At 37.8% G+C, this 7,695-nt stretch overlaps 1 long non-coding RNA gene across 1 annotated transcript; it reads right to left on the bottom strand.

The window, feature by feature from the left end:
• Positions 1-4,219: 4,219 nt before the first annotated feature.
• LOC308705386 lies at positions 4,220-6,824 on the bottom strand. Its single transcript, XR_014031911.1, has 4 exons — positions 6,707-6,824; positions 6,502-6,560; positions 6,143-6,308; positions 4,220-4,721 (listed from the first exon to the last, which is right to left on the bottom strand). It is a non-coding gene; the product is annotated as an uncharacterized lncRNA (long non-coding RNA).
• Positions 6,825-7,695: the final 871 nt, after the last annotated feature.

The following is a 7,695-nucleotide window of genomic DNA, read 5'->3' as shown; positions in this document are numbered from 1 at the left end:
ACAGGCTTTTGAAACTGGTTAAGAGACTATGTAAAATTAGATAAAAGCTACAGGAAAATGAGAAGTTTAAAATCTTGTTTAATTTTTAAATATGTTCAGAGTAAACACCAGAAGATATGAATATGAGTTCATAGTCAGGTGTCAGTGTGTGTGTGTGTTTGATGGTGACAGCATTGTATGTTTTGTGAGAGTTAATTCATGTTTGGTATGTGTTAGTTTAGGGGAGCTATTCTGTCCCTATAGTGTGTATATTGTGTCATTAACCTCTGGAACGAGAGTTTTATCATTACAGATGGGTTAAGGCAAATGACAAATTTGAAAGAAATTTGGTCATCAAGCTCTGTAGATTATTGTGAACAGAGAGAGAATGTTGTTTGACTGATACTGACCAAGTCTGTACACGACGACCTGACCTGATAGAAACAATTGATGACTTTGACATTGGAAAATGTTTGTAGATGACTGACTTAAGAGACCAAATAACAGGCCTGAAAAGCAGTGAGACTCAGGGCCGGTGCCCTTCAAATTATTAGATAAGAAGATGAGATTGTGGCTTATGTAATGTTTTGTTTCAGAGGCAGAGAAAGATGTCTGGGGGAAATTTGGCTGAAGGACAACATTTGGGTTAGTGTTGAAAACTTTGTTTACCCAAACACCATTGTTAAATTGCTGCATGAGTCATGTATCATGCATCAAAAGGGATGGTAACAATTGCCATACCAAGGGGTTCAAATTTGATGAATGGAATTGCAGCAGGACGATAAATGTTGGGAGGACACTGCGTTTAACTGGGTAAAAGCCATGTAAGAAGTAGTTTTTTCTCCCTAACAAAATTGCTGTCTGTAAGTGTGCAGATTCGGCAGCGAAGGACGCGGCAGCACAGAAGACAAAATAAACTATGTGTACTTTATTATCTGACAATAACCTCGATGATTGTTTTTCTTTACAGAGCATGCAGACTTTGATGCAGGTCAGAGTGTGCCAGTGAAATAATTGCTATGGATGAATTTGGCTAACTATCCTTGCTTGAGTTATTATTGTGGCAGAGCAGTGCCACACCTTGCGCAGCGCACAACTTAAAACTTTCCCTTTGCAGAATGTCAGGATGGATTGTGTCGAACAGAACTGATTCTGTTCCAAATGTATAAATATTGTTTTGATTAACATGAGCAAAATTATCTGGTGACAATATGTTTCAGGCTGTTGATTCAACCGGTCACACCAAAAGGGACGACCGGCTAGACAAGCGGTCAACAACAAAAAGCTAGGGTCTGCATCCACAGGTGACAGCGGGCAGGAAATGGTTCATTCCAATGGAGGTGCAATCGTGATCTAAGGAAAATCTTGTAAGGTCTAGGGAAAATGGTCGGAGAGGGTGACATCTGGGTCCGTCCAAGCCTCTCACCTTAGACTACACCAACCAACCTCAGCAACCCCACGCGCCGACGCGAAGGACAGTGAGGGGTCAAGGACGTGCTAGTAACGTACCCTCCCTTGCCAACGATGGAAAGCCCATTGCAACGGTTCGTAAAGAGTCACCCTGGTGAAGACGGAATGTCCATGGGGTGAACGAGATGGTCAACACACCTGGAGGAGGATGTGGACCAACTAATGGTTTAAGTTTAGCTGAATAATTTGTTTTGTGATGATGTTGATGATTTTATTTGATTAAATCAAACTAGTGCTTAGTATTGATATAGATCTAATGATTTGATTGGTGCAAATGTTTTCAGGAAAAGTGGAAGTAGTGGAAGCTACAGTAACGTGGTAAATTTGGAGGGTGTTTTTCATTTTTCGGATTTTCTTACTTTCTAAATTCTTTCTTTCTAAGGACGATGATAATGTATAAAGAGGGTTAAAAACAGTAGCCATCCGTGTTACGAGGTGGCATACAAGGACAGGGTTTGAATTGAGGGATATTTTTGTATCTACTTTTTCCTTTTTCTTTGTTTTCCTACTAAATATAACTACACTATTTCTTGTTTATATCAAGGTGACCGAGGGTCCAGACTATAGTTTTTGGGGGTGCAATAACAGTGCTTGTTCACCTAGCCCGGCCTTATATAAACCTTTATTTGCTTGCTATAAAATTAAGGGCCTATCCTTACAAAAACAGCCTAAGCTTATTTCATTTTTAATCCTTTCTTTTCCTACAAGTTTAAAGAAGAGTGATCAGTCATATGAAAATCAGAGATGAACAGTATAAGTATTATTATGGTTTGGTTTGTCTTGATTGATCCGTTATCAATGAATGATAAAAAGGGGGAATTGTAATGGAAAATTTAGATTTTCATTGATTTACAGTGTTGATTTTCATTATTTTCATTATTAAGACATTGAAATGATCTTTGCTTGACTGTACGTAGTCTGCCAACATATGACTAATGTGTGTGTGTGTGTGTTTTTAAACACTGGGAAACAGGTGAGACATCAGGAGGAGGCAGGTTGAAAAGGGGCTCTGACCCCTAGGGTCAGAGGCCGGCCAATTTAGAACTTGTGAGTTTGTAAGAATAAACTCAGCAGAATTAGATGACTAGCAGAGAAACCTTCCCTTGTTTAGATAAGGGCCTGTAAGCAAGAGACCTTGAAATCAGTATAAAGGCTCCTCTGCCCTCCCTCCCTGGTCGCACTTGTTTCACAGACTGTACTGGTGACTTCTGTGTGGCAACTGGGCCTTCTTGCAAGAATAAATACTTTTAAAAGACAATTTGAATCAGAAATGTCTCTTACGCAGGTGATGATTGTTTAATGAATATTTTTGCCACAACACTATGTTAAAACATCTGTTATTGTTATTGATCAAATTTTCAGTGTAAAGCATTCATTAATCTTAGTTAATTAAATTTCAGCATTTACTAATATATTATTAAAATCAAATGTTGGATTTGTTCATTTTATTTAATGACCTGAGCTAACACGAATATTTTTTTAACTAACCTCAAAAAAGATGAATAAATTGGTAACACTTTACAATAAGGTTCATTAGTTAACATTAGTAGTAGTTTACATGAACTAAGAATGAACAATACTTCTTCCACATTCGTTAATCACAGTTAACATTCATTTCAACATTTACTAATACGTTATTAAAATCAAGGTTGTATTTGTTAAAATTATATAAAAATGAACAGCTGTATTTTGTCTTAACTAACATTAACAAAGATTAATAATATACTGTAACACATGTATTGCTCATTGTTAGTTCATGTTAGTTAATAAATGAACTAATGCTAACTAATATGAACCTTATTGTAAAGTGTTACCAATAAATTCTTTAACAAATTGCCCATTGTTTGTTAATGTTAGAATATGCATTAACTGATGTTAATAGTAACACTTTTTAACGGTAACACAATTTTGATAGTCATTCTACTAACTATAAGTATAACTTTGCACCAGTATTAGAGTATGCTTAATATCTGCTAACTTTATTTTGACTGACATTTAATAATAGTTTGCTTACATATAACTTATGGTTAGTAGAATGTCTTAAGTGGACTATCGAAATAAAGTGAAACCACGTTAACTAATGGGAACTATTGTAAACTTTTACTGTTATATTTTTTTAATACATCAAAAACAATCAAAATACATGTCAGGGTGAAATAACTAAGACCACCTTCAAGAAAAGTTCCAACATTAAAGATTTCATTAAACAGATTATCTACGAATAATCCCTTTGCCCCATTGCCATCTGCCGCGATTGATCCAATTTGAGACCGGTGTCACTCTCTCAGGGGTCTGGCCCTTTAACCTATCTTCCATAAAGTCCAGAAAGACGTCCTAATGAGAAGTTCCATCCTTCCAGCCGCAGGGCACTGATATGTCTCATTACCCACACTGCAAAATTTTTCGTTGTGAATTTACAATAAATAATTGGATAAATTTTGCATGACTTTCACAGTAAGGATTACAGCAATATACTGTGAAATATACTCACAGCAATTTACTGTAATTTTATATCTGTGATATTACAATGCATTGTTGTAAAAGCACAACTGTATACTGTAACTTCACAGCTTCAATGACAAAGCAATTACTGTGATATTACAGTACATTACTGGGGAATTACAATCTTTTGCTGTACATTGTTACAAGGCCCTGTACTTTTACAGTGTGTACTTTGAAAGTAATGTACAAGTTGACAATAATATACTGTGAATTTACAATCATTGTACAATTAACCCCCTCCCCCCAACAAACAACTCTGAGGTAAAGTCAATGTTAGCCCAATGGCATATTTATTAACAAATACATATTTTTCAATGTACAGCAGATGCCAAGAACTTCAAGAGTTCAAGAAATTCAACTTTCTAGTCATAAAAGTCAGAAAATGCAGAGAAATTGTGCAAACTTGCAATTCAACTAGCTGTGTCACAATAACAGTAATGGACAGGATGGGAATGAGGCCTTCATGGCAAGATAAGAGAGCGATGAAGGAATGTCGTAAAGGGGTCAGGCGCTCCTCTCAGTCTCAAACATTATAATGAGTCCACACGCAACAGCATTGTGTAAAAATCTTGTAGTGCAAAGTTGTCTTGAAAAATTACAAAAAGAACAAGGCTACTCAAAACTGAGCCTGACAACTACCGCTGCAAAAAAAAAACTATGATGCCCACTCAAAGTCAATAAGTTTCCTCAAAAGGGTGCTCACATGAGGGTTCATTGTTGTCCGCTTCTTGGTCTTTGAGCCTCTTTCAGGATTGATGCCCAGGAAGCACCTGTTAATAAGCAAAGATAGTTTCAGTTTCAAATAGACTTACTGTATTGCAGACAGCATTTATCAAGGTGTGCTTTTTGCTGTGCTTTTTCCCCACATCAAACCCTAATAGATTTATAATCCAAACTTGTTAGATCTTACTCTCACCATAATTTTTTTTTAGCCATTTTTAGCCAAGGTGCCTCAGGTTAGGTTTGCCTGAGGCAAATAGGGTTGATTTTCTACTATGAGAGGCCATATCAACGTGTGCCGCCACTGAAATGCATCTTCACACAATTGGCCAGTTGGTAAATTAAAACCAAACCCTGTTGAAAGTATGACAAACATATCCTTTTCAATAAAGGGCCTGAGAGCATTTTGTTCTGCTTTGAAAGAAAATTTCATCTACTTCATTCAATACATTCGCATTTCGCAATAGACGTTTCAAAATCATCATCACATAGCCTGCCCCAAAACAAAATAAATAGCTGTGATTGGACCAGCAGGTATTTGTCAGCATAACATGTGTAGAAACCCAGACTGATCTGCAGAGCAAAATTGAATGAGTTCGCGAGATCAGGGTGGTCTCACCAGGCTAGCCTCAGGCCCCGTCCACACTACTGCGTTTTAGTTTAGAAACGGAGAATTAAAACGAATACGATCGCCGTCCACACCAGCGTTTTAGCTGCATATTAGAATTGATCTCCGTCCACATTAAAACGACTGAAAACGCGTATCACGTGACCATTCACCAACACTGGGCATGCGCGTGCCGGTGTAAACCTAGAGACTTTCAAACATAGACTGTAAAAAAATGCTTTCAAACATCAAAATGTCATTTATTAATATGTATTTGTGTCAAAATGACATATAAACATGTTTTCCTATTCTATTTTTCTTGGAAACGCTTCCAACACGCTTGCGTGTCGCATGAAAAATAGGCGTCGGTTCTATATAGCATGTAGTGGTATGCGTTTACTGCGCGAGCCGCACCTGAGACGCTTCCAAGAGGCAGTTTCTTCTTCTTCTTACTGTAAGAAACTGTTCCAGCGGGTGGAGTTTACTGGTACTGAATATTACCTGTGTATACTCCATGACTGATGACACCCAATCATAGAGCCGAGCGCGAGCCTCTGCGTCATCGTTTCTAAAGTCCTCCGTTTTGACCCGTCCACACTAAAACGCCCTCCGGAGTTTCAAAACGAAAAACGGGTCGGCAGCGTTTCTAAACTTCTCCGTTTTGGGTCTCCGTTTTTGCCGTTTTAGTGTAGACGGGAGGTGTAAACGTAGCAAAAGGTCTCCGTTTTTAAACAAAAACGCGGTAGTGTGGACGGGGCCTCAGGTACCTCGTTTGTCAGCATTTTAGACCTCAAGACAATCATTGAGTTGGAAGCCTGTACTATAATGTGAATTACAAGATTAAATGTGATCTTTATAAAATACCTTTGAATGAACTCCAGCGTTGACGATCCAGCGGCAGGATACTCAAGGTTGAAGACGTAATAGCTGCTGAAGAAAGCAGCTACTCCGTGTAAAAAGAAAGGGTGTGGGCCCATCACGACATGTCCCTCGATGGATATAAGCCATCCAGAGGGCTTCATCATGTCACCTGAAATGAACAGATACAGCATTATGTGTTATGAGCACTTTGCGATCTGCTTAAGATACAAATGGCTATACAAATGTAATTATTATTATTATTATAATTATAATTATTATTACTTATTGTGGTCTTGTAGATTTCTAGAATGAAAACAAAATAATGAGTTAGAAATGTCGATACTAGATCAAAGTAACATTACCTTGAATGATCAAGCAGGGGCTGCTGGGGAGTTCTGCAGTATTGACCAGTGGCACATGGCTGTAACATAGTTAACACACAATAGCATGGATTTAGGATAAAGGATAAATATTGTTCATTGGTCAGAGGTAGTAAATCATGCAAGGTAAATGTTGATAATGTAATCACTCATTTTGCATTTTAAATATTTGAATAAAAAATCTTACATCAACTTCAAGCATCAAACTCTCTCTGATGACCTGGAAAGAAAAGAAAAAGGAGAAATTACACAAATGCAACCAAAAATAAGAATTTCAGTTTGAATGCAGATTATGATCATTGATCATTGTAATTTAATTTTAGCCGTATGTCAAAAATGATAGTGGTATATATTATATAGTGTTTTTTTTCTGTAGCACTTTGAGATTGCTCACTCAATGTAACGTGCATTTACAACTTTTACAATTATTATACATTCATATCAGGACAAGTGGGAAACCCTAATGTTAAAACCCTCCCGTTGTCGAACACGACATGAGACTAAAGGGGGTCGCACACCGGATGCGCAGCTCGGCCCCGCGCCGCGCAGCGCCACGTCTTTTAAATTCGAACACATTATTCTCTATGAGAGTACACACACCGGCGGCGCCTTTCGGCGTCTGTCCGCGACGCCCAGCAACGGCTCAGGACCGTGTTCAAAATCCTGCCGCGCCACAGAGCGCCATTTACATGGTTTTATATAAAATTTACATTTATAGAGATGTATATCTTCCTCTTACATTCTCATAGAGAATAATGTGTTCGAATTTAAAAGACGTGGCGCGGCGCGGCGCCGAGCTGCGCATCCGGTGTGCGACCCCCTTAACAGTTAGCTCAATCATGTTGTAACTAGGATATCTGCTGAAAAAAATATTTTTTCATGGACCGTTTGAATCACTAAGTTATTAAAGTTAAACAGCTAACGGTTAGCCCTGCTAATCTATGATAACCTTGACTAATTACAGAAATGTGCACACATAAATAGTAATGTTTGTCCCATCATTGGTTTTTATAAACTTTACAAACACCAGATTTGTCTAAACGGTGATAGTGACATGAAAAATTATAGCGAAACTCTCTTCATTAGCTACTAACATTACTACTATTAGCAAATGCTGTGAGAGAACTTTCAACAATTCTGGGCACTTGCTAACAAAATGTGAACTGTGTCATGCGA

This window comes from Scardinius erythrophthalmus, assembly GCF_964197995.2.
Source record: "Scardinius erythrophthalmus genome assembly, chromosome: 17".
NCBI classification, from domain to species: domain Eukaryota; kingdom Metazoa; phylum Chordata; class Actinopteri; order Cypriniformes; family Leuciscidae; genus Scardinius; species Scardinius erythrophthalmus.
The sequence above is the reverse complement of the archived record's forward strand: the minus strand, read 5'-3'. Positions and strand labels throughout refer to the sequence as shown.